At 42.0% G+C, this 26,379-nt stretch overlaps 1 protein-coding gene across 4 annotated transcripts in view; it reads left to right on the top strand.

Moving 5' to 3' along the window:
- SLC1A3 (solute carrier family 1 member 3) overlaps positions 1–26,379 on the top strand; it is a gene marked incomplete at both ends in the record, with an annotated part of 71,485 nt that overhangs the window by 29,007 nt on the left and 16,099 nt on the right. The window lies entirely within an intron of this gene.

The following is a 26,379-nucleotide window of genomic DNA, read 5'->3' as shown; positions in this document are numbered from 1 at the left end:
TTGGTTATACTAAAATAATTGTTGAAATCCTTTGAACTGTATGTAGACTCATCAATTATAACTTTTTGTTATGTTAGAATATAATGTGTTACTTTCTTCAGCTATAGTGAATAAAAATCAGCTTAATTAAAAAATAAGACAGGTGACACAACAATGTGAATATACTTAACACCACTGAACTGTACCTTTAAAAATGGTTAAGTTGGTAAATTTTATGTTATATGATCTTTAACACAATTAGACATTTTCAAATATAAGGTAGATGTGATATTTTAATGTCAGTTCTTTTGAAAGGGGCATTCTAAATGCTTGTTTGCTTATTAATCTAACCTACCATAGCTAGAGTTTTTACACATAGCTTTCAAAGGACATCATACACTGGTTAAATCAGATAGCTTTCTCCCTGTGCCAGGAATTCACTTTTGGAAATGTATAGTATAGATGCTTGAGGTATCCAGAATGTTAAGTCTTGAGGGCAGTGATCAGATAATCTCTCCAAATCAAGACATTCCTCAGAGGCCCCTGTGGTTTCCCTGAGGAGGTAGTTGGGGGTCAGGGTAGGGGTGTGGGAAGAGACAGACCGAAGCAAGAGGACCTCTGGATTACATACTCGAGTTTCCTCCAAGGAATGTGGATGCTAAGACTGGAGTGCTGGTACAAATCTCACTGGTATGAAGTGGGCTTTATGAGCTGCTTCAGTGGCCTGGTACATCTTAATTTACAGAATGTCCCCCGTTGCTGAAAGTTCTGTTCAGATCTTTTACAATACTACTGAATTATATATTCTTTTTTTTTTTTTTTGTGGTACGCGGGCCTCTCACTGTTGTGGCCTCTCCCGTTGCGGACCACAGGCTCCGGATGCGCAGGCTCAGCGGCCATGGCTCACGGGCCCAGCCGCTCTGCGGCATGTGGGATCTTCCCACACCGGGGCACGAACCCGTGTCCCCTGCATCGGCAGGCGGACTCTCAACCACTGCGCCACCAGGGAAGCCCTATATATTCATTATAATTCTCTGCATTATGAGCTATAATTCCAGGTCAGTTATTTTCAACTCAGAAGGAAAGGGTTTGCTTCCTTAGGTGTCTGCACCTAGATAATTCCAGAAGAGCCCCTAAAGTTCCATTCTTTTAGAACCCTCCACTTTTTAAAGCACTTGTAAGACCTCCAATCCAAATTTTGGACTGTGTCTTTGTAGAATGGCTTCTACTGCCTTTTGACCATCAGTAAGCCAAAGCGAAGCTTGCCAACTGACCATTCTCAGTAATTTGGGGGTTGTTTCATTCAGCTTCCATCTCATTTCTTGAATTGCCAGCTGTGACTTGTACCTCTGCTCGGTGAGCTAGTTTATTGTGGTACTGATTATTGCTCATTTGTATGCCTGAAGAGGACTATAGCACAAGCAACCTCTTGCATTGATGGTGATAGCCTCTTACAAATGTATAAGTAATGTACAGGCTAATTATAAATCATTCATTTGTGTTTATTCAAGAAAATCCCAAAGACCCTTTGGTGTAAGCAAAATGTAAGCCACTGACCACTCTTTAAAGAAACAAAACTATATCACTAAGGGAAAACTAAAGGTAGTTGGGTCTTTTGAAGTTGATGTCATGCCGGGCAGCATTGGTGATGCTGCCAGAGACAGGGTGGATTATTGGTCTGACCAAGGGAAGTCTGGAACTTTAAAGGACACTGATAGACTATTACAAGCACTATTCTTGATAACAAGGGCTGGCTTTTTTTCACTAACAGTTGGTTTCCTCTGTTTATGCTGCTGTTTCACATTATCCTTCCTCTGTTGAAATCCACACAAGGGGCATGAGCTTAAAACCCTCAAAAAATAAACAAAATATCCCAAGCTTTTTGTAAGTCTAAATATTAGACATTGTTCAGTCATGTCTGCCCCCTCCATCATTGGACAAACCACACTGGTGGTATGTGGGTCGGCTTTATCCTCCAGCCCTGTGATCTGCTGTCAGTGGCTCTGGGCCAGTGTCCTCTCCAAGTGCAAGCTGCATGAAGGCAGACAGCGTGTCTCCGTTCTGATTAAGCTTTGCAGCCAAGCTCCCCCAAAGGCGCCACATTGGCACGGTGTTGTGCAACTGTGTGTACACGTTGACAATGACAATTTAACCTCCCGGCTGGGAAATGGGATTTTGATATTAGTAGGAAAACAATTTGTGGTCTCATATTTGTGGTCTCTTAAAGGAGAAAATTCTAAGTGGTTCCCAAGTCTTGGAAAACTTTCTATTTCAGTATTTCAAGAGTCCTCCCAAATAATGCTCAGAGGGGTATTTTTGAGAAAAAAAAAAAAAGATTTCTTGAAGCTTTGTAAACACAAAAGTTCCTGCCTCGGTGGAGTACAAATAGTACTATATGAAGGAAGCAGAGGCGTGGGCAGGAATTTAAAAGTACATTACATCCACCCGTGTTTATTGTGCTACAGTATTGGGAGGTAAGGGTCAGAGGTAGAATTGGTCCCTTGGGATGCTTCTTGTTGAAATCATTTCTGTTCACAGCCCTGGTGTTACTAGCCAAAATGCATCTATTTTAATAAAATATAGGTTCCATATGACACCATATCATTATAAAATACATATTTGTGAGAGTTGCAATGGAATTAGACTCTGCCCACCTCGTACACACAGGCGGTGCAGAGAAAGTTGCATGATTCTGCATAACTAAGTTTTAGGTTTTCATTAATTACCCTATTGGAAATACGTAGTTCTTCTTTTGTAGTTTCAGGTAAGAATCTGATCTGACCATTTTCCGCTTAAAATACTTTCTGAGTCCTGTGGTACTCAACTAACACTCACTGGTAACCGATTTCTATTCTCAGCCACATGCCACTCATAATGCAACTTATTACAAGGACTTGAATGAAATAATTTAATTATTTTCAATATACAAAAGGCAAAATTAGCTGCCATGAATTTCTCTGGAGCAAAGCATACTCCATCCTCCAAATAAGTGTTCATTTTTGACATTCAATCAAGATACACTCAAATTCAAATATATCTTTTGTTGAGTAGAGTATTTCCTTTGGCATTCAAAATGGTTCCAAACTTTGCTCAGAAAAGAGAAAGAGAAAGAAAGAGAAAGAGCAGATGTAATAAGGAAATTTAATTAATTTTACTTGGCACATTCCTGCCAATCTACTCATTGATTTACTTACACCAAAGAGTACATATAAAAGTTAAGACAGAATCCATGATTCTTTCATGGAAAGAGATTTTTGTCAACACTAGAAAAAGTCAGATTTTGGTGAAATTCTGACTGCAAGGCTGTTTCCTTAAATATCCAGACTCTGATCATCCATTTTATTTTATTTTTACAACTGAAATCATTTTTTGAGAAAAGGTAGCCATTCCAACAATTATTATTCTTTAAAAGAGATCAGTTTCTTTTATCGAAATTTATCAGAGTAACTTCATGGCTTTTTTATTCCTTGTTTTTAATTTATCCCAACCCTTATGTGGAGAAGGCTAAAATGGGCTCTGGGTGCTGTGAGTTTGTAGTGAGCATTCTCTGCATTTCTATGTGATCGCTTAGAATTTTCTTTTAATTAAAGCATTAATCAGCATTAAACTTACCATTTGGCTCTTTTTCTTTTTTTTTTTTCTCCTTTTTTTTTGAGGATCAACCACATAAGTGTGCAAGAAATTGTATTTTATTCTGCCAAATACCTTTCCATTATTAAATTTTTTAAAATGATTGCACTGTCTGAACATCAAAAGGAAATCTTTAAGGTTTTTATGTTCGATTATTTTATCTACAGCCAGGACTGTGCCACTCTGAACAACAAACTTAGGTTTCAAAATTCTAACTTGGGAACTTCTCAAGGAAATTTGAGATTTGTGTCAATAAACCTTTTCTTACTGATGACTAATATAAGTTGGAACACAGTTCTAAATTCAATCTACCATTTTTGCCCCCATAGTTTATCAGCTCTTTGGACAACCTCCAAATGCAGTCTGTACCACACTTCATGCTGTCTCCTCTGTGTAGATTGAGAGTTTGGCTCTTACAACCTTCGATTGCCCTTGGAAGGTATTTATGGCTTTGATGGGCTTTGTTCACAATCACAGTGTTCTTGTAGATAAAACCCCTTGGCTTTCTTGTGACACTGAGCTACTGATCCCAACTTCCCACATGTACAGTCAAAATCCACTTTCAAAAAGTGCAGCCTCACCAGGAGAGAGGCTTAGAAAGGACTTCTAAAGCATGAGCAGACCCCCTGTGTGACTGGTCTTTAGAGATAGTGAATCGCTCTGTTTTTCTTTCTAACCACAGACCTTGTGAAAAGACTCAGTGGAGAAAAGAGCAGGATTTGATCTCTCTTGACTCCAACTTCATTAATGACCTATGGTTCAAGAGTTGCTAAGATTTCAATAAAAGAAAAAAATAGGAAAACAAAAACTGTTTTAAGAAAACACCACAGATACACTTTTTGTGTGCTACATATCAGTATAATGAGCAGTCCTAATAGTACAGTACAGTTATTATATTCCTTATGTATGTTGAATTATGAGAGTCACAGTCCATCCTAGCTGAATACATTTATCTGATTGCCTCAGGGGTAAAAGGTTCTCTCAGGATTTCGTTTTCTCTATCATGAAGAATGGACAGTTGGTTTAAATTCCTATTTTTAGGCTTCCCAAACTAAAAACACAATCCTAACTTCTGTTGGTTGACAGGATCACGAGAGAAAAGTGGCATAAACAACAAGGCTCTGGCCTTTCTGCAGCTTGTCTGTTAAAAAGAAAGGTATTCCTATGTCTTTCAGGAACTTCATTCCAACAGATTTGTTCTAGAACAATTCCTGACTGTGTTGAAAGATCAAGGTAGACTTCACTTTGAGAAAATACCCAAAAGAGAAGTCCAGATCAACAGTTCTCAACATTTTTCCAGCCCCGACTTACTTGAGAGAGAAACATCACTCTTCCTAGTGATTAATAGTAACTAATTTAATCTCTCGTTTTTGTTTTTACTGGTATGGGGAGGAGCAGGAGGAGCCTTGTGTTGTTTAAAATGGCTCTAGGACTTCCCTGGTGGCGCAGTGGTTGAGAGTCCGCCTGCCGATGCAGGGGACGCGGGTTTGTGCCCCGGTCTGGGAAGATCCCACATGCTGCGGAGTGGCTGGGCCCGTGAGCCATGGCCGCTGAGCCTGCGCGTCCGGAGCCTGTGCTCCTTGAAGGGAGAGACCACCACAGTGAGAGGCCCGCGTACCGCAAAAAAAAAAAAAGGGCTCTAAACTCATTTTTCCCCACTCCCCAACCCTTGAGGGAGATGTGCCTTCTCTATTGAGAATAAGTGTGTGTTTTCCAAAAATAATAACTTATGAAATGACTCACCATGGATTATTTTACTATATTTAAAATCTGACTCAAGCTTTTAGGAACACTGATTTCACTTTCAGTTCACTTTCAGGATTAAATTGCTAGGCAGATGTGAAAGTAGAGTTTGGAAATGTCCGTCTACCTTACCGCTTTTATCTGGAGTATCCAACTCTTAGGAAGCAGGTGGGGAAAGTAGATTCACTGTTGGGGAAACTTGTCCACTGTTTCTACCCCGACCTCTAGCTCTGGGATGAAAGTGAAAATCATCTTTCCTGGATACAGGCTAGGGACTTTCTATAGTCTGAGGGAAAGTGTGGTTTCTGTAGGAGTCATTTATGTCTAAAAAGAGAAAAATTATTTTCCCTAAACATAACCATAATGTCCATTATCATTTGTTTAAAAATTAACAATGACCTCTTAATATCATCCAATTGGTTTCAAAACTCCCCATTTCTTTTCTCCCTCTCTTTTTACAGTGTGTCGGTTTGAATCAAGCCACGTTCATAAATTGTATTTGTTTTGCACATCCCTTAAATCTTGTAATCTATAGGTTCTTTCTCTGTCTCTCTGTCTCTGTCTCTATTTCTCTGTCTCTATGTCTCTCTTTCCCATCCTTTTCTTTTGCAGTTTATTGAAGAGACCAGATTGTTTGTCACGTAAAATTAGTTTTTCACGTTCTGGATTTTGCTAATTACATCTCCCTAGTGTTGCTTAACATCTTCCTCTGTCCCTCAGACCATGGTTTTTTAGTCAAGAGAGTCACAGATAGATACAAGCAGTAGAAGTCTGTATTGGAAAGAGGCCTTGAAGAGCCTTAGGATCCACAGCTTTCAGGAGCTGGTAAAACTCAGCTGGCCAAAGGCTCCTGAGTTAGGCCAGCTTTGACAATGTGATTGCTACTTCTTTAGATTCAAAAATTCTTCTTTTGTTTCAAGATGGGAGAGAGCTATTGGATGTGTTCCCAGGTGTATGCAAACTAGAATTATCTGCACAATAAACTTAAAGACACAGTAAAGCCATCATCATTCTGAGCCTGCTTCCCCGCCTGAAAAGGACCCACTTGGTCCCTTTCAAGTTACTAAGATTTTACAGAGCTGGTTCATTATTATGAAGATGGTGAGTGCATGTAGAATAAATGTATTCCTGGTGAAAGGACATAAACCTGGAGGAGAATTCAGCTATTTTAGATTTAGAAACAGTAGGAAACTATTGAAAATTTGTTGTTGTTTTTCAATCAAAGGAAATGTAGAAAGGAGGGGCTAAATCAGAAACTTCGACCCTTCTCCCACTCCTCCCCACCCCCAGGCTTGTTGATTCTTACCTCCTTAACTCTGACTTCTGACTGTGGCCACCCCTCCACCAAGTCCAGACCACACCGTCTCAAACCTAATCTGCAGTCTCAACACCATCGCTAGTCTCCCCGCCTTCCCCCCACTCCCCATGGGGACTTGCCATTTTCTGACCAGCTTTTTTACATGAAGACTGTATGATCTTGCTAAAATTCCCCACTTTGCTTTTTTTTTTTTTTTTTTTTTTTTTTTTGCGATACGCGGGCCTCTCACTGTTGTGGCCTCTCCCGCTGCGGAGTACAGGCGCCGGATGCGCAGGCTCAGCGGCCATGGCTCACGGGCCCAGCCGCTCCACGGCATGTGGGAGCTTCCCAGACCGGGGCACGAACCCGTGTCCCCTGCAACGGCAGACGGACTCTCAACCACTGCGCCACCAGGGAAGCCCCCCACTTTGCTTTTGAAATAAAGGTCAGAACTCTGAGCATGGCTCCTGCTTGTCTCTTTCCATCTCATTTCTCACTGTCTTCCCCCCACATCTGCCTTGACTCTTTACCTGAAACCCCTCCTTTCCCTTCCGTTCTTACTTTAATGTCACTTCCTCCAGGAAACCTTCCTACCCGTGCTGTGTCACCAGGTGGCCCCATTGTCATTTTCCACCTCCTCCAGCCAAGTGTACATTTCAGGAAAGTGAGGGACCATTTTGTTTGGCACTTCATCCCTGGGGGCTGTCAACAATCATTTTTTGAGATTCCCAGAGAGTCTTCAGTTATTTTAGAAAAAGTCATGAAAGTCTCCTTTTGGATGTAAAAAAGTGTTATACCCTGCATACCATTTTTCAGAGAGGTTAATACAAGAGGGAAGAAGCATCAAAGTTCCAAGGTGACCCAGCTCCTCCTGAAACTATTCTGCTGTGTCCTTGAGTAGCATCACACCAGAACAGCCAACATTTGGACTCCTGACTTAGAGAAATATTGCACCCTACTGCCAATTTATGCAGTTGGCGTGTTTGTTTTCTTTTTTTTTTTTAACAGGCAAAGAGAGCTTTAACATGCTTTTTCTGGAAAGATTCACTGATTCAATCTTTCGGTTAATATTTGGTGGAGTGCCTTCTAAAGCCGTGGCGTGCAATTCTGCCCTAGGACATGAGAGTGTGTGCCGTTTAAAACAGTGAGCATTACATGGGAGTTTCTGATTGCCAGCTAGTTTGCTTCCCTGATAGGCATTTCCGGATGTGAGGAAAGATTTATTTTGGCATCCCCAGCTCCAACTGGTATGCGCGCACATCTACAGACAAACACACACACACACACACACACACACACACACACACACCATACCTTCTCCCTCGGTGCTTAAGATCATCTGTCTTCAACGTTTGGAAATTGAATTTACACTACAGCAGAATAGCTGGCTCTCAGTAATTTTCAAGGGGAGAAAGGGCATCTTTCCTTCCCCAGGAACTGAGTACAACAGCTTAAAAATAGAACAATGTGTTTTGGGTGTTTTTCTTTTCATCCTTTGCATCAATAGCAGGTGTACAGTTACAGACACAAAGAGCTAGATTCACGTCTTCTGCGTGCCTGTGGAGGATTCCCAGAGTTATCCAGGGAGCAAGAACTGGCCTAAAATGTTTAGTAAAATGAAAGTAACCCAATACAGCTGTGTGTTACTAATGCTGCCGTATCACATGACTATTATTCTCCTCCCATAGTGACTCTAGGAGGTAAATGCCCAGTGGAAGAAAATTTCACCAAGAACAATTTTTAGGTACCAGTAAACCATATAAAGTCAAAACCTTGAAAAGTCAGATTAGAACAACTGACTCGGCTACTGTAAAATTGCAGGCTTTGAAATGGTTAGGGAGAGGGTGCTGAAAATTGAAATGCTTCCACTGGAGAGCATAGTTACAGCTTCACAAACCAAATGTGAGATGTGAGATTAATTTGCCAGTTTGCTTTTTAATGCATTTTCTAAGATGTACTTCCTAAGTTGTTTTATGATGTCTTAGGGGCATTGACCTCACATGTGCTCTGTGACTGAACTCCTCGTCCATTTTGCAGCATGTCTGTGGTCAGTAATGGCATTACCTAATGAACAAGTTCACACATAAATTTACAGCGTGGAAGCGGCATCCCCCGCTAGCACACTTCTCGGCAGCAACATGCAATTCTTTCACGTCTTCCCCGAGGAAATGGTTTATAATAGATTTGAACAGATGCTAGGTGGTTGGCAGCATGGGGAGGGGTACTAGTTTTCAAATTTTGGGTTATTTCATGTCTCCGAATTAGAATTTCAACAGCCTGTATGCCTTCGATGTGCTCCAGCGTTCACAGAAATACCTAACCTGACTCCGCACTTAGCCCTCATGTGCTCTCTTAACCTATTTTATTAGCTCTGACGACATCACTGCTAAATCCTTGGCTGTCAGAGTCCAATCTGGTAAACATGCACAGGCAGATCTGATTTGGCACTAAAATTGCTCCTTCTTTCTAAATGTGCTTTTCCAGTTGTCCTGACAGCAAAGTCAAGCGTTGCCAGGACCCCTTCTTACAGGTTATCACAGTTCCCCAGCCCCCCTTCCACAGGGCTCCTCTTTTCTTCTGCCAGAACGTGGCTCCCCCAGCACTGCTCTGCCTGCCAGCCTGTGAGCATGAAGACCAGCCCTGGGTTGTAGCTCTGTCTGTAGCTCTGGGCCTGGCATACAATGAGTGCTCAATAAATTTCTTTCAAATGAGCCAAGGATGGTTCGCCAAGAAAAAAGCAAAATGTTCCTGTTTCCTTCTTAATTGGCTTCAATGTCAGAATCTTCCTCGGAAGCGGTTCCTATGCCCCTCCAGGAGCGTAAAGAAAACTTTGTGCAGACAGAAAACCCTCAGTGCATTGGATAAGCCAGTGGAAATGTTCTCATGCTTCCAAACACTCGGTGGAGGATTAAGGAGCATGCTTGTGTATCCTGTGTGCTGATTCCCAGTGAATGGTTATTCTGTTCACCTTCTTTACACGTTTATCTCCCTACTTGAAATATTTTACGTCTCTCCTCATCTGGAAGTTATTCCACAAGCCCTCATGAGTCATTTTCATGTGCTGTGGCCTCAGCAAGACTGTCGATACACTTCTCAGGGAGCACGGGCTCTACGACTTGTTTTTTTTTCCTTGTCAAACCTCGTCTAACTCTGTGCTTTCACTGGATACTCGGTAAATAGGTCCTGACAGCATCTACCATACGTTTTTCTGCTTTATTCCCTTCCGTGTCCCACTGCTTTTGTGCTCTGAGTCATGCACTGTGGCTACTGTCTAGGTGAGGTTTTTAATTCATTCGGTATTGAGCTCCTCCAGGCAGCTGTGTTAGGTGCTGGAGAAGGAAGTGACAGAGCTGTTAAACAGGGACTCCGGGCTCTGGATGTCCTTGCTCTGTGGAGAGATGAGATGTTTAATTCTGAAAACTTGAAGAGGGCCCAACTGAGCCGTGCAGAGTATAGGATCCAAGAAGAGGAGGTTCCCTCCGGCTGCATGTATCCGAGGTAATCCCTGTTGGGTTCTTAAGAACACAAACTTTGGAACTCTCAGACTAGTTTTCATACCAGACTAGTTTTTCAGCACTGTTTAGCTAAGGGGGAAGTCTTTGCTTTGGCACTCAAGGCTTACCAATGGAGTGGAAATAACAGTAGTGATAGTAATAGAAATATTTGTTGTCCATGCCACGTGGGGGGACCCTGAGGTGAGCTCAGCTGAGATCGTGGCTGTGAGGGTGCTCTGTGTGAATTGCAGGCACGGGACTAATGTCAGTGATTACAGCCACTTTTGGCTTCTGCTTTGATACCGTAAACATCAAGTTGTTCAAAGGCCCTTTGGCCTCCTTGCTGGAGAGTATTCGGTGAAAGGCCCTTCCTTGCTTGTGCATCTTGCGTCTGCCCAGAGAGGATTGTTTCCTCAGCCTTGGCGCGGGTCTCATCAGTGACCATGCCTGGCCTGTCACTAATTGGAAGCCAGTTTCAGAGATCGTGTTGTGTGTTACTCCACCTCCTTTCAGCTGATTTGCTACTTCCTAAGACATGCTCACTGCAGCTTGTCAATGTTTCTGAGCAAGGAAACTGCTTGTAGATGACCCTGAGTAAACAATTCAAGTCACTTTACTTTCTACCTTAGAATAAAAGTCCCATTTGCCAAAAAAGCTCATGGCCTTCCAGGATTGGGAAAACGTTATTTGTTGTAAACTTAACCGGTTTCAGATTGGTGTGCTAACACAAAGCTTTAAAGTACTCTGCAAGGTTCATGGTGAAGCTTTTGTTTTGCCCTAGCCTCACCGCTAACTAGTGCTGTCACTTTGTACATTACTGAGCCTCTTGGTTCCTTGGACTCACTTTCCTTCGCCGTGACCTAGCCCCAGTTTTAAGCATTTAAGTTTGGCTTTTTGATAACAGACTTGGTTTCCAAGGGTGTTTGTAGATTCTCCCGTGGGATTATGTTCTCTACAATCAAGTTTCCATAGCATTAAGATGTATGCAGATTAGAGACAGTGCTACATGGTTTACTTAGTCTGGGACAGAGCCTGGCACATGGTAATTCCTCAAAGATCGGCTAAATAATGTGTGATTTACATCTGAAGCTGAAAATATATGAGAACACTGGTATTGCCATTCAGATCGTGTTTACCCTCTTCTACCTTAAAATGGTGAAGTGATGATCTTCACTGCAGATTTATTCTTTGATTGGTCAGTGACTTTTAAAACTTCACCTGCATATTAATTGCTAGCAGTTACTGAGTATAAAAGACATGCTGGGCATTGAACACACATACTTGTTATTCCTTCTGCAAGATCATTATTATTATCCCCATTTTCAGATGAGGAAACTTCCCAAGGTGTCCCTGGCAGCAAGTGGCCAAACCTGTGTTCAAACTCAGATCTATTTGTCACAAAAGCCCCCTCTCTGTAGTGTCATGCTGTGTGGCCACTAGATTTGTACTGGATCGATTTATAATGCTAAAGTGCATTTGTTGCCTTAATTTTACTGCCTATGATAAAGTCTTTTCTCCACATGAGCTAAATATTCTCCACAATTCTCCCATACTTGTGCACTTAACTTTTTATGTCACGTGTGGTTGATCATTTGATTATTTGGTGAGAGTACGACTTGTCTACTCAATGAAAGAACTCCTTGAGAATAGGAACTACTGTTTGGACATTTGCATCTCAGCCCTAGTTACAGTGACGAGTTATAGTAGATATTACATAAGTAACTCATTGATTTGTGGATTGAGTAGAGTTGCTTAGTTATTCCTACCTGCTGAATTTGCAGGCTTTGTCACTCATCATTCATTCAACAAAATATCTATAGGGTCCCTACTGTGATAGCCATTGGACATATAGCAATAAATACAGACCATCAGGTATGTTTAGAACCGAAGGTCTACAACCTGGAAAACCACAAACTGATATGTTACTAGTGGAAGGAGTAAAAGTAAAGATGAATTAAAGGCATACACTTAAATAATGGACTTTTAATGATCAATATAACACATTCAGAATTGTTTGCCAATGAGTTATCCAGTGAACTTTCCTGAAGCCTAAAATAATTATTATGCTATTTCTTTCTCATATGAATAACTTACTTTTTTTGTTTTATTTTTAAATTTTATTTATTTTTGGCTGCGTTGGGTATTCGTTGCTACACTAGGGCTTTCTCTCTAGTTGTGGCGAGTGGGCATTACTCTTCGTTGCGGTGTGCAGGTTTCTCATTGTGGTGGCTTCTTTTGTTGCAGATCACGGGCTCTAGGTGCATGGGCTTCAGTAGTTGCAGCACTCGGGCTCAGCAGTTTCAGCACATGGGCTCAGTAGTTGTGGCGCGTGGGCTCAGTTGCTCCACAGCATGTGGGATCCTCCTGGACCAGAGCTCGAACCCATGTCCCCTGCACTGGCATGCAGACTCTTAACCACTATACCACCAGGGAAGTCCTGAAAAACTTATGTTTGTATTAATCCTTGACGTATTTACGTATCTACCCAATGACATTATAGTCCCGTTTAATAGAGAAAAATATTTATCAGTGTATAATTTTCTAGATTGATACTACTGGTTCTTTTAGGAAAAGAGAGTTATTTCCTAAAGTTACAAAGTCAGGCTTACTGTATTCTCACAAAACATCTTGTGACAGTTCCCTGTACTACAAGGAATCTTTTTATGTTTTAAAAATACTCCCTTCCTATAATAACATTTGGCTGTGGAATTCCTCATACAATTTATTTTGGTTATTCTGAAATTTTAGAGTCTTCTATAATACCTCTGACAATAAAATAGAACCTAATGAAACGGTGGTGTGGACTTGAAACTGACTGAACATTTAGATCTAAAGAGTGTTTAAGGCTCCACGGCAACCTGGAAAGATACCTGGTAAAGTACCCTAGTGCACTTATTAAAAAAACCCTGTCCTGTTCCTTTTTTTTTTTCTTTTTTATCAACAACTTAAAGACCTAGAAGGCACCTACACTGTGTTTTGAGATGATATAAGCCCCCAAAGAATGGCTTCAACCACATATGCCTCTGAGCACGAGTCAAAATGACTTCAGTGGGCTGCAGTGCTGCATGGAAACCAACAAAATGAAGTTGAGCAGAGGATAAATGCACATTTCTGCTTTTAGATTCAAAAGATTCAATCACAGGGTGGAGAGTGACTGAGCTTGGCAGCCATTAATGTGACTAAAAGCTTGATGTGAACCAACAGTAGGATGTGGTGGCTAAAAATGAGTGAATATAGTCGTGTGCTTCCCCGGTAGAATTATGAATAGTTCACTGTATTCTGCAGTGGTCCCAGTGCCTTGGGAGTATTTGCTTAGTGCCGAGCACATTCGGGAGAACCTTTGACAAAGCAGCATATCTACTAAAAGGGTGTTGAATCCAATCCAAGACAAATTTACTGGACATCTATCTGGGGCAGGTGATGTGCTAACCGGTGCGAAGAATAAAGATGTGAAGAGACATTACCAGTCTCTAGCCTCAAGGAGTTGAAACTATTAATGGAGAGCCCAACAGGTACAGACATGACTGTAAAACAAAGCCAGCTCTGAAGCCAAGAAGCACAAAAAGAGTGCTCTGGGAATTCAGGAGCTGGACCGGCGGGAGGATTTCCACAGGAAATGAGGACAAGAGCAGAAGAAGCCTTAAAAGCAAAGATGCAGAGACAGGAAAACTCAAGTCGTGTCTAGGGAATACTGAGTAGTCTAGGTTGCCCAGAATACGGTAGAATCGGCCCTCGTAGGAAATGAAGCTGAGAAAAGAAGGTTTGGATCAGAGCATGAGGGCCCCGACTGGTAGGCAGTGGGAAGGATTACAGGTTGATGAACCTCTGAAAACAGTGATACATGAGGATCAGTTGGAGAAATGATGTGTATTTAGTCTGGAGAAAAGAAGACCGAGGTCTCTCTGATAAATGTGGACCGGACTTGCTCTGTGTTCCTCCAGAAGCAAAAATGTATCTCAGGGGCAACATAAAGAACCAGATTTCAGTTCTTTTTAAGCACCGTTTTTTAAAAATCAAAGCTGCCCAACAATGAAGGGTTAGCCTAGGAGGTGGTGAGTGCCATCATGGATGGGGTCAGAGGAAGTTTGATAACTGCCACTCTGAAAGGTATGGGGTGGAGGGAATACTGCAGCTTCACCAAGAGACCTGGGAGTTCCAGGAATTACCCGAAGGCCTTTGCAGTGTGCAGTTACCCATGGCTGAGGTTTCTTTTTTTCTCTTTGATTTAGGATATCTGTTAGTATTTCAACTTCTGAATAAAGCTGGCATGTTAGGACTCTCCAGTTCAACAAGGTATCGGACTAATTCTAGTGCAGGCTGCCCACTGTTTTGACAGTAGCCACTCATCATCACCGCTTTACTTTTCAGCATATGCACCAAGACTTTTTTACTATGATATAAGGCATCCTTTCAAATATGAATTTAACAGATTTTTGTCAGAATTCCCCATTAGACGAATCAAATGCAAATCAACAGTTGATACAAGTCCAGTGCAAAGAAGACTTTATTTTGCAAAGAATCTCCAGGGCAGTTCTGGGGGTAGAAAGATTTGAGTTGAAATGCCAACAATAGCCGCTTACTAGCTGTGTGATCTGTGCACGCGTGGTGTCACCTCCCCGTTTCCTAATCTGTAAATGGTTATTGACCACTGTTAAGTCCCAACCACGCAAGTCATTGAGAGGATTAAATCAGATAAAGCACTTAGCATGTGCCTAGAAATATAAGGTCTAATTTTACTTACTGAGATCTCACATTTTACAGTAGTGTTCCAAGGAGTCTTTCAGACCTAAAATATTTTTTAAAAACAAACAAAAAAAAAATGACCATCATCATGGCTAAGATATGTGCCAGATGTTGTTCTAAGGCATCACATGCTGAATTTATTTAATTCTCAGAACAATCCTATGAAGTAAATCTATTATTATCCCTCATTTACTGAGACACAGAGAGGTTGCATATCTTGACCAGTCACAAGCTAATAAGTAAGGGAGCCAGGATTCAAATCAAGCAAACGCTTCAGTTTATTACAATCATTTCCTTCCACTATATGCCAACAAATTTCACTATGTTCCTCCCAATTCCATCTCAAATCATTCTGCTGGATAATTTTATGCATTTCATTTGTTCAGGGCTGTTTCATAATAATATATTTTTAAGTCTTACTTCTTACTAAATACATGAGGGCCTTAATGATCATGTCTTTGGCCAGAGCATTGAGAAGGTCCTTAATGAAATGTGAGTGAACACATAAGTGAGAAATTTTTAATTATGAAAGCAATTAGTATAGCCACTTCCAAAAGGAGTAAGTTACCCTTAATATAACTTCACTTCCTTACTGCCACTTTCCATTATTTGTGATGGGGCAGTCATAGTCATTTGAATTAGTCATTTGAAATCAGTGTTTTGTACCTGCTTTTCTTTACCTTATTTATAAATCTTTTATCCCATATTCCTTGTTAAAGACAATGTCCCCAGTTCATATTCTGTCTCTCTCTCCCTCCCCCTCTCTCTTTGCCATTCTGTGTTTCCAAATTTTACTCCAATGTGCCCATCCACTAGTTGTGTTTTTTTCCAAGCACTGGTGACTGTATCGTTACCCACCCTCTCCCTAAATTCCAAGTAAAAGAATAATATTACCACTCCAACACATGCACCATCTGTCTCAAAATCAACCAAATGTCATTTCCACATCTTTTCTTTGACATCCTCCAGCTCCTTGAAGTCTACTCAGGATAAGCGAAATTCGATGTAAGGGGCTGCCTGTAGTTTTCTTTGGAGAATATTTTGGAATTCCTAAATACCCCATGGGAAAAAATATCAAAATATGAAACTGATGCTGCAAAACTAACTCCTTTGTGTAGAAGGAAAAAAGCTGTAAAGTGTTGCAGCACTTCTAGTGGAATATATCAGGAATAATTCAATTCCGTTGTCGCCCTTGGCCCTGGGGGCAAAAATGCAGCTTTTCCTGCTCCAAGGAGGGAATGTTCTCTGACTTATGTAAGGCAGAGATGAGGGAAGCCAACCAATTCTAGAGTTTACAGTCTTTTTCATTCTGTGAAGTGACACTGCTTTATTGTTAGGGTCAGGTAGTTAGGGGCATTATCTCCCACTCCCTGGGTGCAACTATTCCTTTATAGATTAGATAAGAACAATTGATGAACTTTTAAATGCTGAGAAAACTAATTAGAACTGAAAGGAGGTGTGTTGGCCATAGCCCAAGAAATATGCTGACTGAGATAAAAGCACCTTCTGAACTGTTTCCCCATCCCATACTTCTCTGCTTTAAGTCTCCCTTTCTTCTCTTTTCTCTCTCCCCTTTTTTTTTTTTTTTTTTTTTTTTTTTTTTTTTTTTTTTTTTTCTTTTTGCGGTAGGCGGGCCTCTCACTGTTGTGGCCTCTCCCGTTGCGGAGCACAGGCTCCGGACGCGCAGGCCCAGCGGCCATGGCTCACGGGCCCAGCCGCTCCGCGGCATATGGGATCCTCCCAGACCGGGGCACGAACCCGCATCCCCTGCATCGGCAGGCGGACTCTCAACCACTGCGCCACCAGGGAGGCCCTCTCTCCCCTTTTTTATCTGTCATTCCTCAACTCTCTTATCTCCACTAGCTTCCTCTTCTCAACCCCAACTCTATGCCCAAAGACTTAATTTTGTACACTCTCTTAACTGGTCAAAACATGGACTTGAATTTTTTTTTTTTCACTCACACACACTGTATATTATTTTTACAAGAGATAAATAGACTGACACCGAGCATTGTAAATGGATGACCACAACAAAAGCAACAATGATTGGAATTACCAAACACGAAACACACTCACACTATGTGGACTTGAATTTTTAAAAATTTATTCTTTTATCTAGTATATAAGATTCTATATTCTGGATTTAATTCAGAAAATAGCTGAGGTGAACATGTTTTACTCTCAACTATTTCTTTCTTTCTTTTTTTAATTTAAGAAATATACCTTTTAAAAATATCTTAATTTCAGTTTCAGGCAACAGAACTTGACCTCAGTTCATTTCAGAGTTTTCAGGTTGGGTTATGGTTCCAGAATCTTTTGATGGCAAGGATTTGGAGGGGTGGGGTGGACCTTGGGTCACACAGTTTGTATGACACTTTTGGCCCCAGGAATCTCTGCTGCTTCCCAGCCTCCTCAAGGCCTGGAGTCACGCTCCTGCTTCAACTGTTCTGGGAATCTGGGCCAGATGGATTTGGGTTTTAATGTCCATATGTCGCTTTCAGTTTCTATGAGGCTTTCAATTCTTTTTTTTCCTGTGAGGGACAGGCCTTCCATGGGAAGAAAGAGCACCCCTTGAGTCTGACATGTTCTGCAGTCAACTCGTGATGCCCTTTGATTAACTTGGGACAAGTCTGGCCCAGTGGTAGAACTCAGTCCCATTCAGCATCCTGCCAGCTAGAAATGTGCTTTTTTTTTTAAACATCTTTATTGGAGTATAATTGCATTACAATGGTGTGTTAGTTTTTGCTGTATAACAAAGTAAATCAGCCATATGCATACATATATCCCCATATCCCCTCCCTCTTGCGTCTCCCTCCCACCCTCCCTATCCCACCCCTCTAGGGTTGATCTCCCTGTGCTATGCGGCTGCTTCTCACTAGCTATTTTAGAAAATGTGCTGTTTTGATCACCACCTTCTTAAGAAAGTTGCACGAGGCCCAGAACATAAAGGTCTTTTCCGTGGCGAGTTAAACAACCCCAAGTAAAGAGGGCTGTTACGGAAATTGTGAACAACTCATCCGGTGGTTGGTTGTAAATCGTGATTCTTTTGCAAAGGCAGAGGGGGCTGGAGCTCTGGCCCTCAAAGAACTTCCTCTCATTAAACCAGAGCAATTTGCTGTTCTCTGCGTGCTCTTTCTGTTGTGAGTGAAATCACCTACTTTCCCCATTCACATCAGTGCTGCTGGCGGGGGCTGGTTGAAGGTCCACTGCCTGTGGGTGTGACTTTCCACATCACAGTGGTCTCTTTTCGAAGCCAGGCTTCACAGGTATAACAAAGAGTCGTCTAATCGGCCCTTGCCCTAACCACCCAACCCACACTTTTTCTTTTAGCTGCTATTTTCTGTGGTCCTGGGCTTCTAAGTCTTGGCGAGAAGACAGTCATTCCTTTGTGCTCAGCTGCTACACAATGAGGTAACCAAAGAAAGGGTCTCGGTCTGAGGCTGTCAGCTGTTACTAATCACTACTCCCCAGCTCATCGTGGGTCCCACTCGCCTCTCCCTCTTGCTCTGCTTAGCGCACATAAAGAAGATGAACGACTCCCTGGTTCCTCTTCAAAAAAAGCATATTGTGTGGCACATTCCAATACCGTGAGCGAAGGATGGGCTAGTGTGTGGGGTGAACGGTCACCTCTCTGTGGGGCTCGCGCCAGCAGCGACGGGCTGGGAGACGTGAAACTCAGAGCTGGCCCTTCTGAGAGTTTCCTGAGACCTTGCTGAGGGGGTGGGGGTGGGGTCTGTGTGGTAGGTTCCCGCGTTACTGGAACCATTCATGGCAGGGCTGTGTCAGGCTGTGATGAGGCTATTGGATGGTTAAGGCCAGTGTAAAGAAGAGCAAAGCTTGACCACTCAGAGGGCTTCACCAGCTGGTACCCTGGAGAAGCAGTCCCCCTCACTGCCCACCCCCCGCCAAAGGTTAAGGGGAAGGACCCAGAAGCTCTTGGACATGAGAGGTAGCAGCCGTTGAAGCTGGGCCTCTGCTTCCCCTCACTGCTTCCTTCTGTGAAAGTTCATTTTCAAGGATGTCTATGGCCCGGGAAAAGGGATCGTTTGCTCAGTCCTACCAGACTGAGAATAAAAGGTGATTTATGATAGGACTTTTTCTGCCAATGATACTAGTGTCTGCTCTGCTAGTTTTTCTATTTAACTCTTTTGAAAGAGAAAGTTTCCCTTTTACCTTTCCACACTGCGTTCTACTAATGCACACTAGAGCTCAAAAAAAGACTGGTTGACGAGTTGTAAGGGTCAAGTTAAAAAATCAGCTTGCCTGACAAATGCCATCACAAGTGGTAAATTTGTAAGGAAGCTTCCTTGTCATTCTCATGCAATATAACTTCATAAAACTAAGTGGTGTTATAGGTGAATGAAATGTCAAGTTCTGTGAGACTGAACAGCCATAACGGGAAGGAAAATTTGGCCAGGGTGAAAACCCATGTGAGAATACTTGTGATTTAATTGACTGTGAATTCCACAAAATCATTCTCAGCTTTTTGTGGAGATGGTTTAACTCTCTTCACTAAGAATCACTGATTGAAGTAAAAGAATCACGGATTAAAGTAAAAGAATTTTCTTTGCTCAATATTCCATGAAACAAACCTTTTCTAAAACGTTTTCCCTTGTTACAATATCTGTAGAATTTTTGTTCAAATGAGTTGACCAGATTCCAGAAATCAGCACCGTCCTCTCCTTGGTCTCTGCTAGCGAGATGGGATGAGGTCTTGGGTATGGTGGGTGGGCAGCCCGAAGGCATCAGAAGCAAGGTGAGAGGCAGGGAAGCCCACAGCTCGTGGCTCCTTGTTAAAGCCTCTACTATTAACTGAAAAGGGGTAGATACCAGTGTTTGCAAACCTTTTATTTCTTTTTTTTTTTTTACCAGAACCTACAAAGAGGATACAAATGTATTTTACACTGTGACCTGGCTACACTCGGACATACACACACAGAGCTGAAAAAAGTTTCACAAAACAATACCTTTACCCCATGTATGCACTCTCTTGTTTTCTATCCTCTTTCATTAATGGATAAAAATACTAGCCATGACCCACTTAAGCACGTGTTAGACCCCACCCCCTCTTCCATTCCCTTCTCTGCATGGAGGTGTGCCAGCCTCCTGCCCCTCCTGCCCTGCTCTGATGACCTCCCAGCTCTGGAGATAAAGCTCCAGGTGATACCGGGTCACTCCCCACAAGGTCTGTCTCTCCTTCTTCAAGATAGAAGGAACCTCACTATTTTGGATTAATTGGCAGGAAGAGCAATCAAAATTGGTGAGTCCAGGCTTCCCTGGTGGTGCAGTGGTTGAGAGTCCGCCTACCAATGCGGGGGACACGGGTTCGTGTCCCGGTCCGGGAGGATCCCACATGCCGCGGAGCGGCTGGGCCCATGAGCCATGGCCGCTGAGCCTGTGCGTCCGGAGCCTGTGCTCTGCAACGGGAGAGGCCACAGCAGTGAGAGGCCTGCATACCGACAAAAATAATAATAATAATAATAATAATAATTGGTGAGTCCGCATTTCAGAGTGCTTTAAAACAAGAGCAACTTTAGTGCTCGTCATTTGAACAGGAGCCTAATCTAAATGCCTTTTTAAAAAATGTGTGGCCTCCTTCGGGCATAACAGCCGCAGTGGTGGTAAGAATGACTATTCAACAAACATTTATTGGGCGCCTTCCTGTGCAGACACTGTTTTGGGCAAGGAGGCTACATCAATGAATAAGACATATGGTTCTGCTCTCTTAGCACTAAAATTCTAGTAGAGGGAGTCATATAATAATCATAACTAACATTTATCAAGGGTGTATTTTGTACAGATTCTTTATGTAAGTTTTCCCTACACTTGCAATGTAGGTATTATTATCTTCTTGTCTAGGTGAAATGGAGGCTCAGAGAGGTCAAATAACACTTAGAGAGTAGCTTATTATTTATCTGATTAATTAATAATAATAACAGCTAACATTTCTTGAATGCTTACTATGTGCCAAGCACTATGCTAAGTGCTTTCTGTACAGAAGTCCCTTTAATGCCATGAAAACCCTGTGAGAGAGCTTTCCTTATTCCCATTCTATAGATGAGGAAACTGAGGCTTACAGAGGTCACATGGTACCAGAGCTAGAAGTGGAATCCAGGTATTCTAACTTCAGGCCCAGAACTCTTAATCACTGTGCCACCATTTTTAAAGAAGAATGTGCTTCTATGGGGCTTCCCTGGTGGCTCAGTGGTTGAGAATCTGCCTGCTAATTCAGGGGACACGGGTTCGAGCCCTAGTCTGGGAAGATCCCACATGCCGCGGAGCAACTAGGCCCGTGAGCCACAACTACTGAGCCTGCACGTCTGGAGCCTGTGCTCCGCAACAAGAGAGGCCGCGATAGTGAGAGGCCCGTGCACCGCGATGAAGAGTGGCCCCTGCTTGCCGCAACTGGAGAAAGCCCTTGCACAGAAACTAAGACCCAACACAGCCAAAAATAAATAAATTAATTAATTAATTAAGGAGCCAGATTTTAAAAAAAAGAAGAATGTGCTTCTAAAAATGCCTGAGGTTGGCCTCAAGTAGTTTGAAATACTGTCTCTTCGATGAAATTCTGAGGCTATAACCAGCGTATTCATTGTGATGCAAAATTATGATGGTTTGTTTTTAAGAATTCTTTTTTTTTGGTGTTTTTTTAAAATTTATGTATTTAATTTATTTTATATTTGGGGTGCATTGGGTTTTCGTTGCTGCGCCTGGGCTTTCTCTAGTTGCGGTGAGCGGGGGCTATTCTTCGTTGTGGTGCACAGGCTTCTCATTGTGGTGGCCTCTCGTTGCGGAGCATGGGCTCTAGGCACACGGGCTTCAATAGTTGCAGCACACGGGCTCTAGAGCACAGGCTCAGTAGTTGTGGTGCACGGGATTAGTTGCTCCGTGGCATATGGGATCTTCCTGGACCAGGGCTCAAACTCATGTCCGCTGCATTGGCAGGCAGATTCTTAACCACTGCACCACCAGGGAAGCCCCTTATGACACAGTTTCTAACCTTACTTTTAAAGATTTGCCTTCTGTTCCAGAACCCCTAGAATCATAGAACTTTTTTTTTCCAATCTAGTCTATAAAGACGCCAGAAGACAATATTTCAGTGAAAAAAAACCTTCACATAGTTTTAGACAGAGATTTAAAGTGATTTGTTTCACACTCACTCCCTCCCCCTCACCGCCTTTCCTCGGAGCTTTGTGGCTCTCCTGTTCACTGTCCATTGCTGAAGGTTCCAGTGTGCCCTTGCTCCAGCAATGGGCAGCTGCTTTAGGACACAAGAGCTCATTTTTCAGTCTGTAAATATGAAGTATATTGTATTTCTAGAGCTTAACTTGCTTATTAAAAAATCATTACCTTTTATTCAAATGAATACGGTACATACTAGAGCTCATCCTTGATTTCCTTGTAAGTTTGCCCATCTTGAAATTCTAGGAGGGTTGAGAACAGGCGGCTTTCATTAGATGAGTGTTTGAGAAGCCCATGGTGGAGAAGGAGTATATGTAAAATAAAATAACTGAAACAGAACAATATTCTTGAATCAGCAGTTGCCATCCCCCCTTTTCCATCCTTTCTGGGCTGATCCAGTGGCCCTAGAAGAACAATGAAACACCACGAGGACGAGTAGAGAGACAATTCATAACAGACTGCTTCTTCTTTATATTTCACATTTCAAACCAGAAATAGGAGTTATTGGGGGAATAGACTGAGACACATTAATGTATAAGACAGATTTTTAGCTGATGGGAGAATAAAATCCATGCAAATAATAGAGCCTTGGGAACTTGACATTATTTATGTTACCCTTTAATACTTGACTGAATACATATTTCATTTATCTGAGAAGTCATACCAATATTATACCAGAAGAAATCTAATTTACAATAGACTTAGAGAGTTCCATACACATCTTTAGGAAACATTCCCTCCCCACCCCACCCCAAAAATGTGAATTTGGTGCATATCTGTTGTGCTGAACTGATTACCTAAAGACTGTCTTCATAAACAAAGAGGTAAATGCATATTGACCCATTTGTATCAAGAAACTCTCTTCTCTTCCTTTCCTCTCTCTTCAGAGTGACTGCTGCCTAAAATACCCAGGTATTTTGAAGAAAAGTCTAAGTCTTTTACATTCTAGGAAATGTCTTGTTCAATCTTTCTTAGATGCCATACTCATTGGTAAACATATAATAGGTTTGCAGGAATGAATGATTGATTAGTTTCTTGATGACCAGTTATTGACAGGTTGATTTTTAGAAAAGAAAATAAGACCCATGTGCCCACAGTCAGCAAATATCCATGACCCTCCACCCTCCATTAGAACATGCTCTGGGCTGTTTTTCTGGGAATAGAGAGGAATTTGAACTGATTGATCAGCTCTCTGGCTAGTCCTTCTGGTGACCAGTGTTACTCCTTCCCCTCAAGGTGGGGAATGTCAGAGTTTTTCCACAGTTACCTCCCTTCGTGAAATTTTCTTCCAGTCAGGTGGCTCATTTCAATATTGAACTCAAAAGCAAGAAAGTTAGCACGGATAACAAGCAAATGAAATGTGGGTGACTCCTAGCTTGTCCATTAGAATTGAGGTATAGTGGAAAGGGTACTCCCTTGAGATAATGGGTAAAAATCCTGCCACTGCTGTTTGCTAGCTGTGCAACACTGGGCAAGTTACTTAACATCTCTGGCCTCGTCTCTTTATCTTTAAAATGGTGTCAACAATATCTACAACATACAGTTGTCACGAAATTAGATGCATATGCGCCATTGATCAGAGGGCGAATTTGGTGAGTTAGTGAACCAGCACAAAAGTTAACTGAATATTTACAAAACATATAAACTTACAAACATGTCATTGTAATTGGAAGAACTCTCAGAATTTGTAGCAATCGACAATATAGTATTTCTCTGAGTTTCAAGAGGATCTCAATTCTGATGACTGATTGTTTTCATAATAAAGATGTCAGGACGTCTTTTTTTTTTAATTTTTTTTTTATTTTTATTTATTTATTTTTTTATTAGTTTCTGCTTTATAACAAAGTGAATCAGTCATAGGACGTCTTGAATGGGGCTGGTTTAGCCAAGCCCAGATCAAATGAAGCAAAAGGGACCAGTCAAGATCATTATCTTTACTACTTGCTCTGGAATGTGTTTCTCAAATACGTATTTAGATGAACACATAGTTGTCATAACATACTCCCTCAAGTACCTAGGGACCTCTTTCCCCCTCACCACAGTGCCCTTTTCTTCCATATATTTTAAAGTGACAAGGCTCAATGCAAACTTTTCCCTTCTCAAACATTTAGGGCACTTCCTACCAGAGTTCCCTTTTCTACAAAGTGATTTAGTACTTTGCCCTTGTGCCCAGACGCGTGTCATCTCTAGTGTAGAGCTTTATCTGGAATTTCAGGAGGCTGGGGAAAGAAGATGGTCACAGAGTCTGGGTAAGAGACAGGAAGAATGACAGCTTGCTTATGTGGGGCTTCGCCCTCCAGAGCTCTTCCTCCATTTTCTTGACTCCACCAGCATCAAGGCTATCCTCTTTCAGGCCCAGTGTTATGACCGACTGTCCACATCCATCCTGCCGTTGCCCTGATGACAGTGTGTGGCTTTGCTTCTAGTGGCCCCTTTAGTTTTACAAGCCTGCCTCAGAGAAAAGGGGAGTGGTTAGAATTGGAAGGAGGAGAGGGGATGCTGGGGTACCCTGAGCAGAAGTGGGCAGGCAGCCCCGCTGTGGGACACCAGACCCCTTTTAGGGGAAGGACCTACATGGAGAATCGGTTAATGAAGATACTCCCACACATTCCTTCTTCCGCTGAAACAATCTGGAGCTGCTGCTTTATTCTCTTTCAGAGGAACAAGGTCAATATGCAGAGGTGGGTGAGGCCTCTCATTTGACTGTTGATTCTCCTTCTGGGCTCATTGCTAAAAAATGCCTCAATGTTTGTCTTCATCTATTTCAGAATTAGAGCATATGGAGAAAATACTTTCTTATTGGTTTTCATTTTCTTAAAAAAAAAAAAACACCTATAAACTTTGTTTCCTAGAGCCGATGGCCCTGTAGCTGTGGATTCTGGTATAATTTTCCCCATCCCTCCCCCATGGTGGGAGGGAGGGAGATTTAAGCCTCCTCCTTTGTCTGCCACGTTGGTTTCCAGTGCTCTGCCTTGACCACTTAGCACTCTCTCTGAATAGCTATAGGTCGGGAATAGTGGGCAGGAGCAGCAGAGAAGAGTTGGCGAGAGAACGGAACAGCACCACAGAATAGAAGGCGAGAGGGAAAGAAAGCATCTCGGAGGAAGAAAATACTGCCGCCTGGTACCCCTAGCAGAGATATCCGGCCTTTTGTGCCCACACCACTCGCCCACCGAAGAATTGCAGGCTTCAGTGGTGACAAGCTCAGGCAATGGTGGGAAAGAGAGTGGGCCCCTTCTGGGAGAAATGATTTCAAGCACAGGAAAGCCAAGATGTTTTGAGATATGATGGAGACCTGAGAATGAACCTGGGGGGATGGGACCACTTGGACTGAGAACAGATTAGCCCATTTTTAATGATGGTGAAGTGTTGAAGTGGCGCCTCCCCCATAAGTGGGTATTAATCCTGGGTTTCAAGAAACCCAGGGCAAGGATAAAAGAAGCTAAGTTCATGCATTAAAGTCAAAATTGTCCTCCTTGTTTGTGGGAACTGTAGTTGGTTTTCTCAGGGGGATAAAGTACGTTAAATTCAGTTACACAAGATCTGGGTTCAAGTTCCCCCTTCACTTTACTTGGTGTTAACTAAGACCTTAGAAAGTTACTTATTTGTTTTTTAATCTGCCTTATAAATTGTTAAAAATAAGAACGTAGCAGGTACTAAGTGCTTATTATGAAAATTATGAATGATATGATTCAAATACTCATGAAATTATAAGTTGAAGGTCATGGCTTCAGTTCCCACAGAGCTCATTACCATTGTATCAAGATTTTGGGGCAAACCCAGTGAGGTATCTGGCAATCATGGACACTATTTTTTTCAATACTTTACCTTACTCTAAATATCAATACATTGGTATGAACAGGGTCACTACCTACATGTTGAACCACTATTAGAATCTGATACTGATCATTGAAATACAATATAAACTTTTAATACGTTTATAGAATCATGATTTTAAATAGTAAAGAAAATAGTTTGACTAACTATAATTGGATGATGCTATAATTGGATTTTAGTGTTTTAGCGGGTTTGGGGAGGAGAAAGAAGGAAGAGAAGTGAGGAAATGGTTAATGAAACAGAAGAGCCCATATTATTATTAAGATGACTTAATCTCTTGAGAGTTTTGGGTCATTTCCAATTTTTTTCCATCCCAAGAGGTATGGGATGTGTTCCATTGGCTAGAGCAGTTAGGGAAACCTTCAAAGTCATACCTCCTCTCTCACAGGGGATAATGCCTTGCCTGAGGTAGATTTTGAAGATGTCCTAAAAATGAGGGAAAGAATGTTTCACATGAGATAAGATACTCCAGGC

The sequence above is a fragment of the Mesoplodon mirus genome (genome assembly GCF_964341445.2).
Source record: "Mesoplodon mirus genome assembly, chromosome: 5".
Lineage (NCBI taxonomy): Eukaryota > Metazoa > Chordata > Mammalia > Artiodactyla > Ziphiidae > Mesoplodon > Mesoplodon mirus.
The sequence above is the reverse complement of the archived record's forward strand: the minus strand, read 5'-3'. Positions and strand labels throughout refer to the sequence as shown.